Source organism: Thunnus thynnus, chromosome 3 (assembly GCF_963924715.1).
Source record: "Thunnus thynnus chromosome 3, fThuThy2.1, whole genome shotgun sequence".
Taxonomy (NCBI): Eukaryota; Metazoa; Chordata; class Actinopteri; order Scombriformes; family Scombridae; genus Thunnus; species Thunnus thynnus.
In genome coordinates this window covers 8889976-8905921 of record NC_089519.1, presented here as the reverse complement: position 1 = coordinate 8905921, position 15946 = coordinate 8889976, and the positions used below count along the sequence as shown (strand labels likewise).

General features: G+C 40.4%; 1 long non-coding RNA gene across 1 annotated transcript in view; it reads left to right on the top strand.

The window, feature by feature from the left end:
* Positions 1-924: 924 nt before the first annotated feature.
* The window catches only part of LOC137178545 (uncharacterized), a 36195-nt gene continuing 21173 nt past the window's right edge, over positions 925-15946 (top strand). Inside the window, exon 1 of the long non-coding RNA XR_010927131.1 lies at positions 925-1236. This is a non-coding gene — a long non-coding RNA (uncharacterized lncRNA). The remainder of the gene's footprint in view (positions 1237-15946) is intronic.

Here is a 15946-nt window from a genome sequence, read left to right as displayed (position 1 = left end):
TGGCCACAAAGCCACCAGCAATGTGGGGGTTACATGGTCCCAATTGTCAATAGGCTACCTACACTTTAAGGCAGGTACAGAAAGTGCTACTGTTGTTCTCCCACCACCCTTTCAAGTGGATGCGTCCATCCATGTAATGTAAGAGGTCAAGCGGGAAATAATCAGACCAAGATAGAGAGAGTGGAGTTGCTAGCCTATATAAATGGATAAAGGTCCCAAAAAGCAAAAAAGTGGAGCAGAAAAGGTCAGAGACAAAAAGAAAAAGAATTTTGTGGCTGATGCTGAAAAATGTTTAAGACATTTATTCAAAATCTAGATGTCACTTCCACACAAAATCCTGTTAACGTCAGCATGTCTAGCCGCAGTGATAACATTAACAGTCCGCCACAGTGTTTCCCCTATAATAGCACAACAAGGACCGCAGCCAGAGCAAAAAAAAAAAAAATGTAATGACAAAAATAACACCATATACCTAATCATTCAGGAATCAATTGCATTTGGGAGTCTGTGCAGCACTATACTGAAACGTGAGTTAACATCTGTGTCATTGCCTGGGAAACTCTTGGTCGTGTAACTCCTTTTAAGTGCGTAATGTGTGTGCTTAGTGAGTGAGTGGTTAAGTGAGAGCGCGAGCAGCAGAAAAGTGATGGTGAATATGAGCAGAGCAGAGGAAAAGGTTGTCAATCTTGCAGTAAATGTACAGTATAGACTACAGTGTTTCAGTTAATAAATGCTGCAGCTTCTCAAGATCAAGAAAAGTTGTTTCCCCCACTTCTTGAAAAGTGAAGGGGGTCAGCTCCAAAGTTAGCAACAATGGGTTAGCCTAACCTGAATATGCTAAATAGAGAAATATAGAATGGAGAAATGTGTGGCTGCTTAGTTCACTCTGTCCCTTATTATCCAACAGTTTTTACCCCCAAGAAGAGGAAGCCGCTGCCAAGGCTGAGCGAAAGGTGCGTGACAACCTCCAGTAGGTGATACTGCTAACGTTAGCTCATGTAGTGACAGCATTAACAGTGGAGCTCAAGACCTGACTCTCTCCATTACACAGGTGGCATATGAGCGCAGCTTTTCAACTTTAAAATTCATCAAGAATAGATCACGGAGCACTACATCTTGAAGCGTTCATGCTTATGGCTACAGAAAAAGACATTCTCATTGCTTTGGACACCGATGGAATAATCAACAGGATGGCAGAGAAGAGAGCACTGATGAGACATCCTCTCACTGCCTAAGGTAGGACATGCTATTCTATTCTACTTTATTCACTGCTTAAGGCTGCTGTGCTATGCTGTTTTTTTAAATCATGTCAGGTGATTAGTCACTCTGGGTCCACTCCAATTGGGTGCAAACATGCTGTTTGTCACAGCCTGACAAAACCAATGAATAAATGTTTAAATACTGTTGGTGGCATGAAATCCTGACTGTTAAGCCTGATGTGTAAATTGTATCAGATCAGCTGCAAATACAATGCTGGATGATTGACTGTAAATAGCTCTAACATTTCTAGATCATCATAGGAAAACTTTTGTCCAATGTGAAAATTAAGTTTTGGCCATTTTGTTTCATAATGACAGCATTGTATTTTGTTATAGACTACATTCATGATAGGCTATATGATTATATCATATTTGTTTTATTTGAGAGGTTACAGAGTGTTGCATAAGTGTGCTGAGAGTTGGGTTGCCCATATCAATTGTCAAGCAAATAAAATCCTATGTGCACTTCTTGGGGTGCCAACTTTTCCACTAGGCTATTTCTTGGCAATTTATTTATTTATTTATTACATTATTTTATGAAACCCTGTAATACACCTGTTGTTAGGGTGTCAACTATATATTACTTAGCCTATATGTTAGAAAGACCCTGATATTGCTTTATTCGACTGATAAGTGTGTATGTTGGGGAAAAATGGGGCTGGTCCAGACAAATATTGCCAGGGCCAAATTTTGTTCCAACCCTGGTTGACCCCAGGTATTTAAATTCATCCACCTCCACCACCGCTACTCCTTGAATCCTCACCATTCTGCTGTCCTCCCTCCCATTTACGCACATGTATTGTGTCTTGCTCCTTCTGACTTTCATTCCTCTTCTCTGCAGTGCATACCTCCACCTCTCCAGGCTCTTCTCAACCTGCTCCCTACTCTCACTACAGACTTTTGCCTGATCTTGTCCGTCAACCTGTCCATCACCCTTGCAAACAAGAAAGGGCTCAAAGCCGATCCTTGATGTAATCCCACTTTCACCTTGAGCCCATCCGTCACTCCAACTGCACACCTCACCGCTGTCACACTGCCCTTATACATATCCTGCACCACTCTTACATACTTCTCTGCTACTCCCGACTTCTTCATATAATACCACGCCTCCTCTCTCAGCACCCTGTCGTATGCTTTCTCTAGATCAACAAAGACACAATGCAACTCCTTCTGACCTTCTCTATACTTCTCTATCAACATTCTCAAAGCAAACATCGCATCTGTAGTGCTCTTTCCTGACATGAAACCATATTGCTGCTCACTAATTGTCACCTCTCCTCTTAACCTTAGCTTCCACTACTCTTACCCATAACTTCATGCTATAGCTGATCAACTTTACACCTCGGTAGTTAGTGCAGCTCTGTACATCACCCTTATTCTCGAAATTCGGTAACAGTACACTTCTTCTCCAACTCCTCAGGCATCCTCTCACTTTCCAAGAGTGTGTTAAACAATCTAGTTAAGAACTTCCATCTCTCCTAAACATCTCCATGCCTCCACAGTCATCTGGACCAACCACCTTTCTACTCTTTGTCCTGTTTATAGCTGCCCTCACTTCCTCCAACCCTCTCCTCCCTCTCATTTTCTTCTTTCATCAGCCCCTCACAGTACTCAGCTAGTCAGCACATTTCCATTTCTATCCTTCATCACCCTAACCTGATGCACATCTTTCCCAGCTCGGTCCCTCTATCTAGCCAATTGGTACAAGTCCTTTTCTCCTTCCTTACTGTCCAATCTCTCATACAACTCACCGTACACCTTTTCCTTAGCCTTCGCCACTGATTTCTTAACCTTATGCTGCGTTTCCTTGTACTCCTGTCTACTTTCTGCATCAGAGTTGATGTAAAACCATACTTTTTGAAATTAGGTGGTAATGCCAGGAAATTACTTAAGGTCTCTTTACGATGTGCACTATTGGGCTATTTTTAATGAAAGTTAGCAGTTGTGAGGGAAAAGTGGTGAAATCTTTGGTCACCAATAAGGGGTGGTGCTAGATCACGCTCACCAGCAAACAATTTGGAGCTTTTAAAGACAGCCTGCATCAAAATTTGGACATTTCCAGAAATTTGGGATAAAATTCTTCCAATATGGCTGCTGCCTCAAGCCATGTCTACAAACTAGCCAATCAGAATATGGCATGAAATGACATAATAAACTGGCAGATGCCCAGATTGTAAGGGCCCATAGACATAGATGATGTGTAAGATGCTATTGCACAGTGGATATGGGTCTTAAAAAGTGCTGTGCTCTTGCTATTACACTGGTCTATTGCACATTCAAGTCATCTCTACCCATCTTAAAACTAAATTAACTCATTTCAACTTGTGGCCGTCAGATGGTTTTTGGCATCGGAGAGAGTAATCTTGCTCAATGAGATTGGCCCCATAGGGATCCTGTTACCAGTACACTGTTGATATAGCTGTACCTCTCCTGAATGGAACAAATCTACTCTAAAATAAAATAAAATACAATAAAAGTACTCATACAAACCCATTTCCAATACACCTTGCATTTCCAGATGATTTTTTTAGGTGGGTAGACCCAACATAAAATAACTCCTGGAACAAAGTCAACACTGACAGATTGTCAACAACTGTGCAAGTATATTTAAGAGTGGAATATGTTTAAAGACTACACAGCACAGGAGCTGGCACTTTCCTGCTAATGTTGGCCCATTACCATATATCTGCTTGCTGTCTCCTGATTGCAAATGTAATGCCCTTCAAGTGACAAGCTAACATGCTGATATAAAGCAAGAAATCCACACTGTAAGAGAAATTGTCACTGAGGGAGTGATGTCTCTCCTCACCCACTCACTGCTGTAAGAATGTAGTTTATGGGAATGACAGGGCAGGCGGGTACACAGGCGCCCATCCCATGTGGCCTATGATTGATTGTCAGCTCACCTGTGCAGCCTCCAAAGATCTTGGTAGATAAGCATATTTAGAGCTGCCTGTCTTGACATTTGCATGGTAATTAAGGGACTGAGCTTGCTGAAAAGAGCTGAGTGCTCAAGTGCTGCATGATGGTGCAATGGACCTCAGTGAGTCGTCCACCTCACAGGCAGATATCTTTTTGAATTCAGCAAATGTTGTCAGTGAGGTTGCATAGTGTACTGTGCCTGTTAAAAGTTTGGACACACCTTCCCGTTCTCTTGAATGAGAAAGTGTGTCCAAACTTTTGACGGGTGCTATATGTTCAAAAAGGATGGTCTTCCACTTGTATAACCCAAACAGGTGATAGATAGATCCAGTATTCTATTCATATAATTAAGATCCCAGCAAATTACTACTACATTACTGATGCAAATATAGCCATCAATGTGTAAATCTGAAACTTATTGTACCAATCCAAACACCTGAGACACACAAGGAGAGAGAAAGATGCCTAATTTCCCCCTCTCAGAGATGAGCTGTTTGAAAAGAGACAAAGACGGCAGAAAAATGTCTTCTCAGCTTCTGTTCTGACAGCTGTGACCCCTCCAGTGCAGCATGAGCTGCATCAGTGTGTTTAACACTCACTCACTCTCCCACTCTGACCTTATATAAGGAACATCTGACAAGTCAAACAACTAAATTGGAGCAGACTCATAAATTGGAATTTCCTTGTGAGAGATAATGTAAATGACTGTAGTTAAATTCATTCTGTCATTTGAGCCACTCCAAAGATATTTCAAATAATGTGGTTTTATTATCTCTTCCTTGTCCATTTTCTAGCTAAAATTTTTAGTCTGTTCTGCAAGCTACAGTACAGGATTATTGGATGCATGTTGTAGGGGCATTATAAATGTCAGCAAACATCATTACAATTGAACAATTTATAGGGCAAGAAACACCTGACAGGAGAGTAAACAGGATTTCTATAATGTATTTTGCTTGCAAATAAGAATAAATTCCATTGAAAATCCTCTTCTGGTGAGGGTTTCTTTATGTTTGTGCCGAAGGCTACTTGAAACTCTAGCTCAAACAAATCCATTATTTCCTATTCCCAGACAAGCTCTGTCCATCATCTAAATCCTATCTTAACCTCTCCTGCACTGACTCCTTACTTTACTTTAACCTGACCCCAATTAATTACTTGTCTGACCTTAAACTGATCTTCAATAATTACTGAAATAATTAGTGACTGATGCTTTCTCTCATTATGTTTTTAAGGGTCTTCCACACGTTTCGTCTGAGAGGATGAACAAGTGAGCTGCTGAGTTAATTGCTAATGGAAACAGTGGGTTAAGCTCGCAGGTGATTTAAGCAGAACTCAGTGTTGTTTAACTGCAAGATTTCTTTGGTTGACGAATATCAAATCGCTGCCAGTTCAACTCAATTAAAACCTACTGTTCCAGCATCAATAAAAATGCTCAAGGGATAGTTGTTTCAGACTGCATAAAGCAAAATGGTGAGGCAAGATTACTGTAATGCAACCTGAGCCAAAGAGTCATTCTGCTTCAACATGCCATCCTCTGCCCACCAGGCCCTTTTACTTTACTGAGCATTGACAGGACACATCATGACTTTGAGTAATTTATGCGTCATGAATGTTGGCATACTGATGCCAGCCTTGAAGTTCTATGTGTGCTGTGCTTGGTCCCTCTAGTGTCACATTTACCACTCAGAAGCAAAAGTAGATTTTAATTTTGCTCTGTGTCAACATAAGGAAATCCTTTATTAAAGTAAATGGTCATTGAAAATAGGTTAAAAGGTTTTGGAGATCTTGCTGTGTGGCTATGCAGTACTGTACTATGCTTATTCATGCTTTGCTATTCACTGGAATGTAAAACTCCACAGAGGACCCTTCTTTCCCCCCTTACTTTACATGTAAGTTCCTCTAATTTTAGCAGTTTATCCTGCTGGAGACTTAGCTGGAGACTAAGTCCACAATGTTTTGTCATTTCCAGCTGATCATCTAATGAGCTTAGTCAGTTTTGGGCACTATTAAGGAGTCAGTTTTCACAGTGGACATTTTGACGTCATAAAAGGAAATCCACAGGTGTAATCAGTAACATTAACAATGGCTCTGCTCTGTTGAGTTGTGCCAGTAACCCATGACCAGAGACTGACTGTGTGTTCAGACAGAACGTAAAGTGAATCTCAGATGTGGCTCAGTTACATACATAAGTCAATGCAAAGATGCAAATGCACATTTCCTGAAAAAGAAGAGAGATTGGAGGGAAAGAACTCACCAGAATAAGTTTCTGGTGAGTTCTGAGTTCAGTCAGAGGCTGAACTGATCACAAACACACCACGGATATGGTCAGTGTGTCCTAGTATGCAGCCAACATATAGTTGATATTTTGGCTGTTTGGGGCGAATAAAGACAAATGGTCCAGCGGTCCAACTCGCATTAGTGACACAGGGCACAAATTCACCTCACATTTTGTCTGAACACACCTTTAGACATCTACTGTTAATAGAACACAGCCACTATTGATGTTATCAGTTACAGATGGGTAGACAAGTCAAAATGATAGCAGTGAGGAAGGTCTATTAATCTGTGTTATTAGAGTGATGAGGAATGATAAGGGATAAGGAGTAACCATTTAATTTAGACACTTTATGACTTTCAAATGCCAGTTTAAGAATCAGCTCTTAAACTAAGTTAGTATCTGAAGTGGATAGTTCAGTTGTGACACCACTACAACAAAAAGCTTATTCTTTTTGTCCAAACATGAGCAGAAAATGGATTCATCCTCTTACTAACTCTTTCTAGAAACAAGCCATCTGAGATGGAATGAATATTGTTGCTGGCATTTTTCTTTCCATGTCTGTTGTTTGTCTACATCTGTGTGACTGGGTGGAAAGCTGAATGTGATAGCCAGCCAGCCGGAGCTGTTGACCTTGGAGGACTACCTTCTGGCAACAGATCTGCTTCCTGCATTGATTTTTGTTTTCATGGCTGGGTTATTTGGGTTTCTGCCCTCGAGTCGCAGCTAGGCTGCCACCAAGGTCAGCTAGGGGAAGACAAGGAATCTGTTTTTGTCTCCATCAGTTTCACACTGTATAGATATGAATATGTTTTCTGAGTCGTCTATTCCATTTGCTCACAAACTCTTCTTTTATCTTTACTCATGGAAGAAAATGTGGGGAAAAAGTTTTGCTTTTTATTTTTTTCTTTTGTAACACAGAAAGCTTCATACAGAACATATTTCTGACCACTAAACTTTAAAATATCAAGCATTTTAATGAATGTCCTTCTTAAAAAGAACATTATGAAAAGGTCATGTTCAACTATTCTTAAAGGAATAGATTGACATTTTGGGAAACATACTTATGTGATTTCTTGCTAAGAGAGTTAGATGAGAAGGTCAGTACCATCCTTATGTGAGCGGTATCAATCTTCTCATCTTACTCCCTGCAACAAAGCTAATAAGCATAATTAATACAATTCTTTAAGTGTATATATGACAACCTAATGTTTCACAATGCTTGACTTTGTTACCTAATTATGTTCGACCAGATATCATATAGTCTGTGATAAAGCCATCATCACAGGTAATAGATGTTATCTTCAATGTTTGACTGTAATCTATATCTTGGCTCTTGCATGATAAAATTACTTGATATAGATTTAATGTACGTTTTAGGGGACAAAATGAAAATATGCCACTGTTTTAAGCAAAATGTTGAATGTCCTGGTGACTAGATGAATGTGCATTTTTGTGCTTTGGAGATAGATATACACTGGATATAACATCCTGTGATGAATATCAAGAATGTACAGTAAACAACTGGATTTGATTTCAAGGCTTGGGGCCAATGCACGCTCCACCTGATCAATAAAATGGATTTAGACAAAGTTCTCTTTTGTTTTCCAGAGTATTGCACATGTACAGTAGGTTTCAGGGAGAGAACGAGAAAGACAGAGAAGGAAATAAGGACACATGTATTTTGCTATTTACTATCCGGCCTTGAAAATACTCACTCATTGCACTAAGTGCCACCTAGAGAATGACACAGCCTCGCCAGTTTTCATGACTACACCAATAAATACAGTAGCAGACCTTCCTGTAGCGCTCAGAAATGACAGATGCATATGAGACATATAGTGCACAGACACACACACAAACACAAACCTGCTGTCCTGAGAAATTATGTTAAAGCCTTTTGATTTACAACATACATCCCACTGTCAACATGGGAATTAGCTTCAGCTGGTGGAGACCCGGAGTCTACATTAAGAGAAGTGATGGATGAGGAACCTACAGGACAACATATGATCGGATCCAACAGCAGGCACGGTGACAACACTCTGTCTGAGGATGAATGTATACATGTTCTGTATCCAATCAAATCCCAAGGATGATGAACTGACCTCCTCTCCACCATATCTCACAAACAGGGATCATAACTCTTAATAATGCCAACTGGATGAACTTGTCTTGTAGTGAGGAAGCTGACCTACCTTTGACCTACTTCTACCAAGAATCACCAACATCAGCCACTATAGACAGCATGTTCCCATCCCCCATTGTGCTCTCTTCTTCTGTCCAGTTAGGTCTAACCTCCATTTTCCACCTGAATAAAGCTGCCTCAGGCCCGGTGAACGGGGCTAGGAAAAGATCAAAGAACATGCTGCACCAGCATGCATAAATTGACCACAGAGAAAGACACTCAAAGGTGAGATTTTTGGTTGTCAGGTTTTTTTTACAGACCTCAAGGCACCGTGGAGATTATTTAGTCCATGACAACTGAACAGTTAACAGGAGAATAAAATAAAGTAACCTTTACCTTTACAGAGACAATAAGGAGATATATGACAGTTGATAGACATTTTAAAATTATACACAGCATGTGAAGAGCAGACACACTGTGTCTTTATCAGTGAATGTATAAGAGAAATGTATTGGGCTGCATGCCATGTCCAATTTTCACTTCACTGTCTTTGTTGTAATCTATCTGCTTGTGCTGGTACATTTACCATCTAAAATCACTTGTTGATCTCTTTTGTAACAGAACCAGTCAAAACACAGTAGCCAATGGATATAATCAATAATTCTTAATCAATGTGTATTGTAAAGTGAAGTTTCTCACTGACTTACAGTTGACCTTTTAAACAACAGTACCTTCATTCATCACTTATGAATGATCTAACCTGCTGAACCTGCTGAACATATTGAGGATTACGAGCGGCTGGAGAATATCTCAGCACACATTTTGCAAGACAGACATCTATTTTGTCATCATTGTTGGTATTTATGTGTTTATGTGTGTGTGGGGCAGGGGCGTAATGTGACACATTGCTGACTAAAGCACAACAGCAAACGTTTCAATAATTAACAAGGGCCTAAACCTTCAATCTGTCCCCCCAAGAGCTCCTCTGTAATGTGTCTCTGTCTTTAAACTGTCCAACTTTCACACACACTCATGGCTGCCATGTCTTTGCTTTTTACTCTTATACTCTCAATAAGGCTACATTATACTGTATATGAATGGATCCATCCATGCGTCCATCACCATGCATGGGTGCATATTCCTACTATATGTGCATACAAAGAAATGCTCATATACCCAACAAAATGGTTCACATTTTTACTCCCATTATGTAAACACATAAGCTTGCATGCACATACACGCAGTTGTTGTCCTCTATTGGCAAGTGTGTCTTCTGATCTTGTATTTGTTACATTAACACACCGCCTGATAAATACAATGTCACAGTCAGATTTGCAGGGATATAAGTTGTCACACTGTTATTGGCATTAGAAGTTGGCTTGAGGTGACTTGCACTACAACTCCTGCGAGACATCAGCTGAGCCGGATCTGTTATCTGAGGCTGTTCAGAGGGGGATCAGGCTTTCCCCACAGGGGTTCACTGACACAGTACTGGTAAATAAACTTGCTGCCATCTAGTGGAAATGGCACAGTAAGCACAGTTGCCTTTTCTAAAGCAGCAGAAATCAGACATTTGAAAAGTAATGCAATTTAACAATGCCACAGCGCCCAACAGGGGAGATGTATGCAAACCACTTTCAGTAATATATATTTTATGTTGTAACTAATGGCTTTTCTGGTTGTCAATAATATTTGATAAGGCTTTATATAGTAGATCATCCATTAATAACAACAACTTTTGGGTTGCTAGGTTATTAAAAAATCCTTGCTTTGTGTATATCTTCTTTTTTTTTATCTAGCTCATTAAGTCTTCAGGGAAACTCCTCCAATAGATCCCTTTGCAAACGGGTCATTTATAAATGAACTACGTATTAAATTATTTTCATTTAAAACAGCAGACATAATGGCTTTTAGTTTTAGTGATGACTAACTAATATTTAAATGCTGATTTTACAGTACATTATTGGCCAAGATATTTAGATTTGTATTTTAACATATGTGCATATTATATACATATATATTTTCATATATATGTATTTTAAACACCATTTTACCATAATTGGTTGCCAGATTCCTCTAAGTGTGTCTTCAACATAACCCTTAAGTTTGGAACCTGTCATCAAAACCAAATTTAGATGACAGGTGTACACATCATCTCCCAGCACTCCTGCGAATTGTTATGACATATCACCAGTAGGTGGCACTACAGCATCATTTTTAAATGGCCAGAAATTTGGCACAGTTTCTTTGCATATAAAGCTCTTATAGTCCCTGCAGGATTGAGGTATTTTCCAAAAATTAACATGATGGAGTTCAGATACAAATGTCTCATAGTATGATAGATCTACTGATGAATGATCATTTCTGTAATAACCAATGAAAAAAAACTTTAACTGGACTCAAATCAAAGTCAGATGTAGATCTAAAATTTGCAACAAAACATATCATTTTATTTGGCCTGAGTGACGCTAATACTCACCTCAGTATGTATTTAATAGTGGTTTTGCTAGGGTTAATGTAAGCTAGTATGACATTATTTTTGTACTTTTACATTTACGATGTATCTTCCACTGATACATACAAACATCTTGATAAATGTATGTCTTCTAGTAGAATTATGAATACACTGTAGACTTGGTTTCCTCTTCCTCCAGAGCAGCAGGGATTTACACTCAGTGAAAGTTTGGTATACACTCCAAGCATCTTGAACTAGCATTAATACATAAATTTTTTGTTAGGATGGCTACACTAGACACACCTCATATACGGGGGTAAAATAGTGCCTATATCAATGATATTGAAAATAATTACATTGAGATTGGTGTGATTATGTGAGATAGGTAATAAAAATTCTCTGTTTTCGCTTTCAACAAAAATTTACTGCACTTTCAGCAAACATACAGCAGAGGGTGGTACAGATCTATTTAAGAGAACCAGAAAAAAACACACATACACAGTACCACCACCATGTTTACAGGGGCCTGTCATGTTGAATTCAGGGCATCACTTTATAACTTTTATATAGAAATGTTAAGATTAAATATGGCTTTTCTTTGTTTGCTTGTGCAGAAACAAATTCACCTAAATATTTTAGTAGTCCATAGACTCAAAGCAGGAGAGAGTTATTCATGATTTCCTTGCTTTACACTGGATAATCTAATTTTGCAAGAATCTACGGCAACAGCACTAGAATTTGAAACAAGTAAAAGAAACAAGTATTCACTATGTAATTGCACCAAATAATAACACCCAGTAATACACCAATATGACAATAGCTGAAAATAAAGGAGAACTACTGTTTAACCTGTATTCATCCTCTTGGAAAACTGCTGCACTCATGAGAATAAAAATGGTGCCTACTGTTCGTCTGTTGTAACTGTCCAACTCTATCACATCAACTTTCCACAGTGTAACCTATCATCAAGCATATATTATATTACTCAGACACATACACATGCCTCTGTAGTTCAAGCAATGTTCACACACACACACACACACACACACACACACACACAAGGAAACACACACAAGTAAAAATGTAAATGTGCACGCAAGAGTGTCATGCATGCTGCTGACACTGGCACACGCCAACAGAAAAATCTTGGCCTGGCTAATGGAGTAAGGGAACAAGCGCTCCCAGTGATGTCAACAGGCCAACACACACATACTCTCTCTCTCTGTGTCTCGGTGGGGAATGACTTTCTTTCGTTTAATTTCTTTTCCTTTTAAACATCCTGCCAGAGGACACTGAAAACGATATTAGTTCGAAGACAGGTCTGTTTCTCTAAAACCTGCTCAGCTTACAGCGGCCCCAAAAACTGCTGAGCTGCAGTCATTACTGAGCAAATGTGATCAAATAGTGAATGCATGTGTGGAATACATGCTGACTACTAAAACAGAAACAGGAAATGACATCATCACTGGCTAAACCCATCCATGATGCTTAAGCGGAGAGGAGGCTGTTGAAGCAGAGGAGGAGTGGTGTGTGTGTGTGTGTGTGTGTCTGTTTGTGTGTATGTGTGTAGGGTTGGGGAGGGCAGCGCGGTCACAGGTGACTGTCATGTTTAATAATGATTATCACCACGCACCTGCGCCCCCACACTAATTAACTGGACGCATATGCAAATGAGTCCGGGGATTTAAAAAAAATAACAGCTCGTGGAGTGGCAGTGAGCGGTTGTTCAGCTGCTGGATTTGATTAGGGTAATGAACGGTCAGCGATGGAGGCACCAGTGGTGGTAAAAGGAGGAGAGATAAAGGAAAAGGAGGATATTAGGGTGAGAGGGGAGGAAGGAAGGAGTATTAGAAAGGGAGGGAGGAGGAAGAGGAGAGAGAGAGAGAGAGAGATATCACCGAGGTAACATAATGGGAACAGGTGGACGAGTGGCCTGTTGACTGAGGGAATAAGAGGAGCAATGGAGGAGGGGAGTGATGTTGTGTTTGTGTGTTTTAGCACAACCAATCCACAAAGTGTTACAACATGTACGCATAAAAGGACACTGAAGGTCTTATAACATATGGTAAACACGCCTTTGACAGTATTTGATCGCTATTATTCATTCAGAATTACGAATTAGAGAAGAAATTCAACGTTTTTATTTGCATATATCGTCATACTGTATGTATGTGTCTTTTCTCATATGCATTGTAACCCAGACAGTCTGTGCAACACCCTCACTTAAACTGAAGACTGTGTAAAAAGAGAGAGAGAGAGACAGAAAAAGAAGCGGGAGCGCCTTTGAACCTCATTCATTTATTCCAATGCATTCCAAACACGCATTCTATATCTCCATACTGTGATCCGGGCCGCGCATGCATATACACCTACCTCTAACAAAGCAAATTGCGGTTCATCCAACTCGATGGCCCCAATCTCAGTCGGGGGAGGCAGGCTCGTCACTCACACAGATAAGGGTGAATTAGGGTCTCGCTCTGGGTTTTACATTTCAATTTAGCCTCCGGCTTCAGAGCCATTAGGGGCCTAATCTAAAGCTTGGTCCGCAGAGTTCTCTTTCCCTACCAATCGCAATATTGTTTTATTAACTTTCCAGTATGCCGGAATGAAACTCCAACAGATTCATTACTTCGCATTAAGTTCATATTAGGGTTATTTGTGATAGGGAGACCTCTTATTTAAGAATGTGCAAGTAGTCAATGTGTTTGTAATGCAGTGTTGCTGTATCACCAGCTGGTTCATTTGGGCGAGTAGAACAGCGAATGTGAGTGTAATTGCAAGTTGATAATGTGCCTGGGCATGCAGAATGACCAAGACGGCTCTTGCCAACAAAGCACGGAGGAGGGAGGGAACGCTGTGCAGGTGCAAAGTCAAAAGGGGACTGTAACTCTCTTTAGATAACTCTATGAAGATCAGGCACTGTTGTAGAGGGTATGTGGAGGTGGTGCATAATGTAAAGATAAACTCTTATACTGTAGACTTGACTGTTTGTCGTGATTATTTCGAGTATTTGCAGCATAAACATGAGAGGAATGTTTAAGGGTTTTGTTTGAATGTTTGAGGAAAAAACTGTAAAAGCTTCAATGAAAGCTAATGAAGCGACTATGATAGCAGTTGAAATTGGAATAAATTATATAAGCAGTGTTACTCATTACTTATTATTATTCGGAAAAAAGTCATTACATTATTTTACTCATTACTCAACAGCATAAGGGCTCGTTATAGGCCTAGTCATTTGTATGTCAGGTTACTTTTGTTTATCAACTCCGGCACAGTGCCCTTTAAACAACTCTAAATGCATCGCACCCACATGTCACATCTTCTATATTTAACACATGTAAAAATAGAAAACAGGACATTATGTTTTAACAAGCAGCCAGGCAACAGTTCGGAGGCATTTCCTGACCATCAACAGCTGGCTTAACGTTAGTAAGCTAGCCGTCAAAGTGAAGCCTCGAGGTTCAAAGACCCTCCAACTCTGAACAAAATCCTTGTGATTCCTGAATGAATGCTTTACCAGTGCCTAACGTTAGCAAGCTAGCTGATGAAGAAGACATAACATGTAAATAAGACAACTGTGGAGCTACCGGGAAGTGCATTTCTCCTCTTTTGGTAGTGGCTAACCCATATTTCTAGCTCCCATGCTATGCTAACACAGCCTGGACCAATCTGACCACTGGCTGCAGAGAGACTACATGATATTAAATCTTTATCTAACTCGTAAGACAGTGAACAAGCTTACCCCAAATTATCCAAGTAACATAGCGTTTAGTAACTGTATATTGCAGATATTCTAATTGTAATTCCTTATATGATTGTCACTGACTAAATATTACTGTAATTGCCAAACACTGGTTATATGTTACGCAGGTGAACTCTTTGTTTCCTCTCCTCTCCTTGAGTCAGTCACTGTTTATCTGAACTACCATAACTACACACGTACTTAGACACAGGTCAACCCTCCCACCTTTTTCCTACACAGGTTGGGTCAGTTTACCCCGCTCTGGGGTTTTTGGTGTGGCTTGTGTTCCTGAGCCCAGCTATGGTGGCGGTGGGGGATGCTTGCCAACAACAGAAAGTGTGTGTGTGTGTGTGTGTGTGTGTGTGTGTGTGTGTGTGTATGAGAGAGAGAGAAAGAGAGAGAAAGAGGGGGGAACATGTGGAAGTAATCTGGTTGTTTTACTGTCTGGCTCTGGTGGTGAAAGTGTTGGGCAGGGGCTACGAGCGGTCTGGATCGTGTCAGAAGCCGCCAGAGTCAGGTTACTCTGACAGACCAGACTGGGAGAGACTACAGTGGGGGAGAGAGGGGAGGAAGAGAGGGAGAAATGAGGGGTAAACAAGTGAGTGAGGGATGGGACTGAAAAGTAAGGGAGTGAGGTGCGGTGGACTCGCAAGAGCCAACCTTCTGACTTATGCTGTTCTCCCCCAGGACATTTTTATTAATCTGAGTGTGTATGTGTGTTCTTGTATGAAAGGCTTATGTGTGTGTGTGTGTGTATGTGTGTGTGTGTGTGTGTGTGTGAACCCGAGCCAGAGGGCTCCAAAAGACGACCACTTGAACTAGCCCCAGCTGAGAAAACAAATGGCCTTGACTCTGTCTCTCCCCTCTCTTCTCTTCTTCTCCCCTCATCCAATTTTCATCTTTTTTCCTCGACGATGGGCATTTAATCAAGTAAGGGAGCTAATCAAAGCCAGAGAAAGGCTCCTGAACCCTCAGCTATCTCCTCCCTAATCCTAAAGCTCTGCTTCTCATTTGCCATTGACCTAGAGGACCAGACTTGTCCACTGAACCCCCGCCACAGGGACATAGGGGGGGAGTTGGATGGCTTGTGAGTTTAGCAGTTAGTAAAAGGTTATCGTATGTGTGTTTTTGTGCGTGTATGTGTATAAATCCATATTCTAAGGCG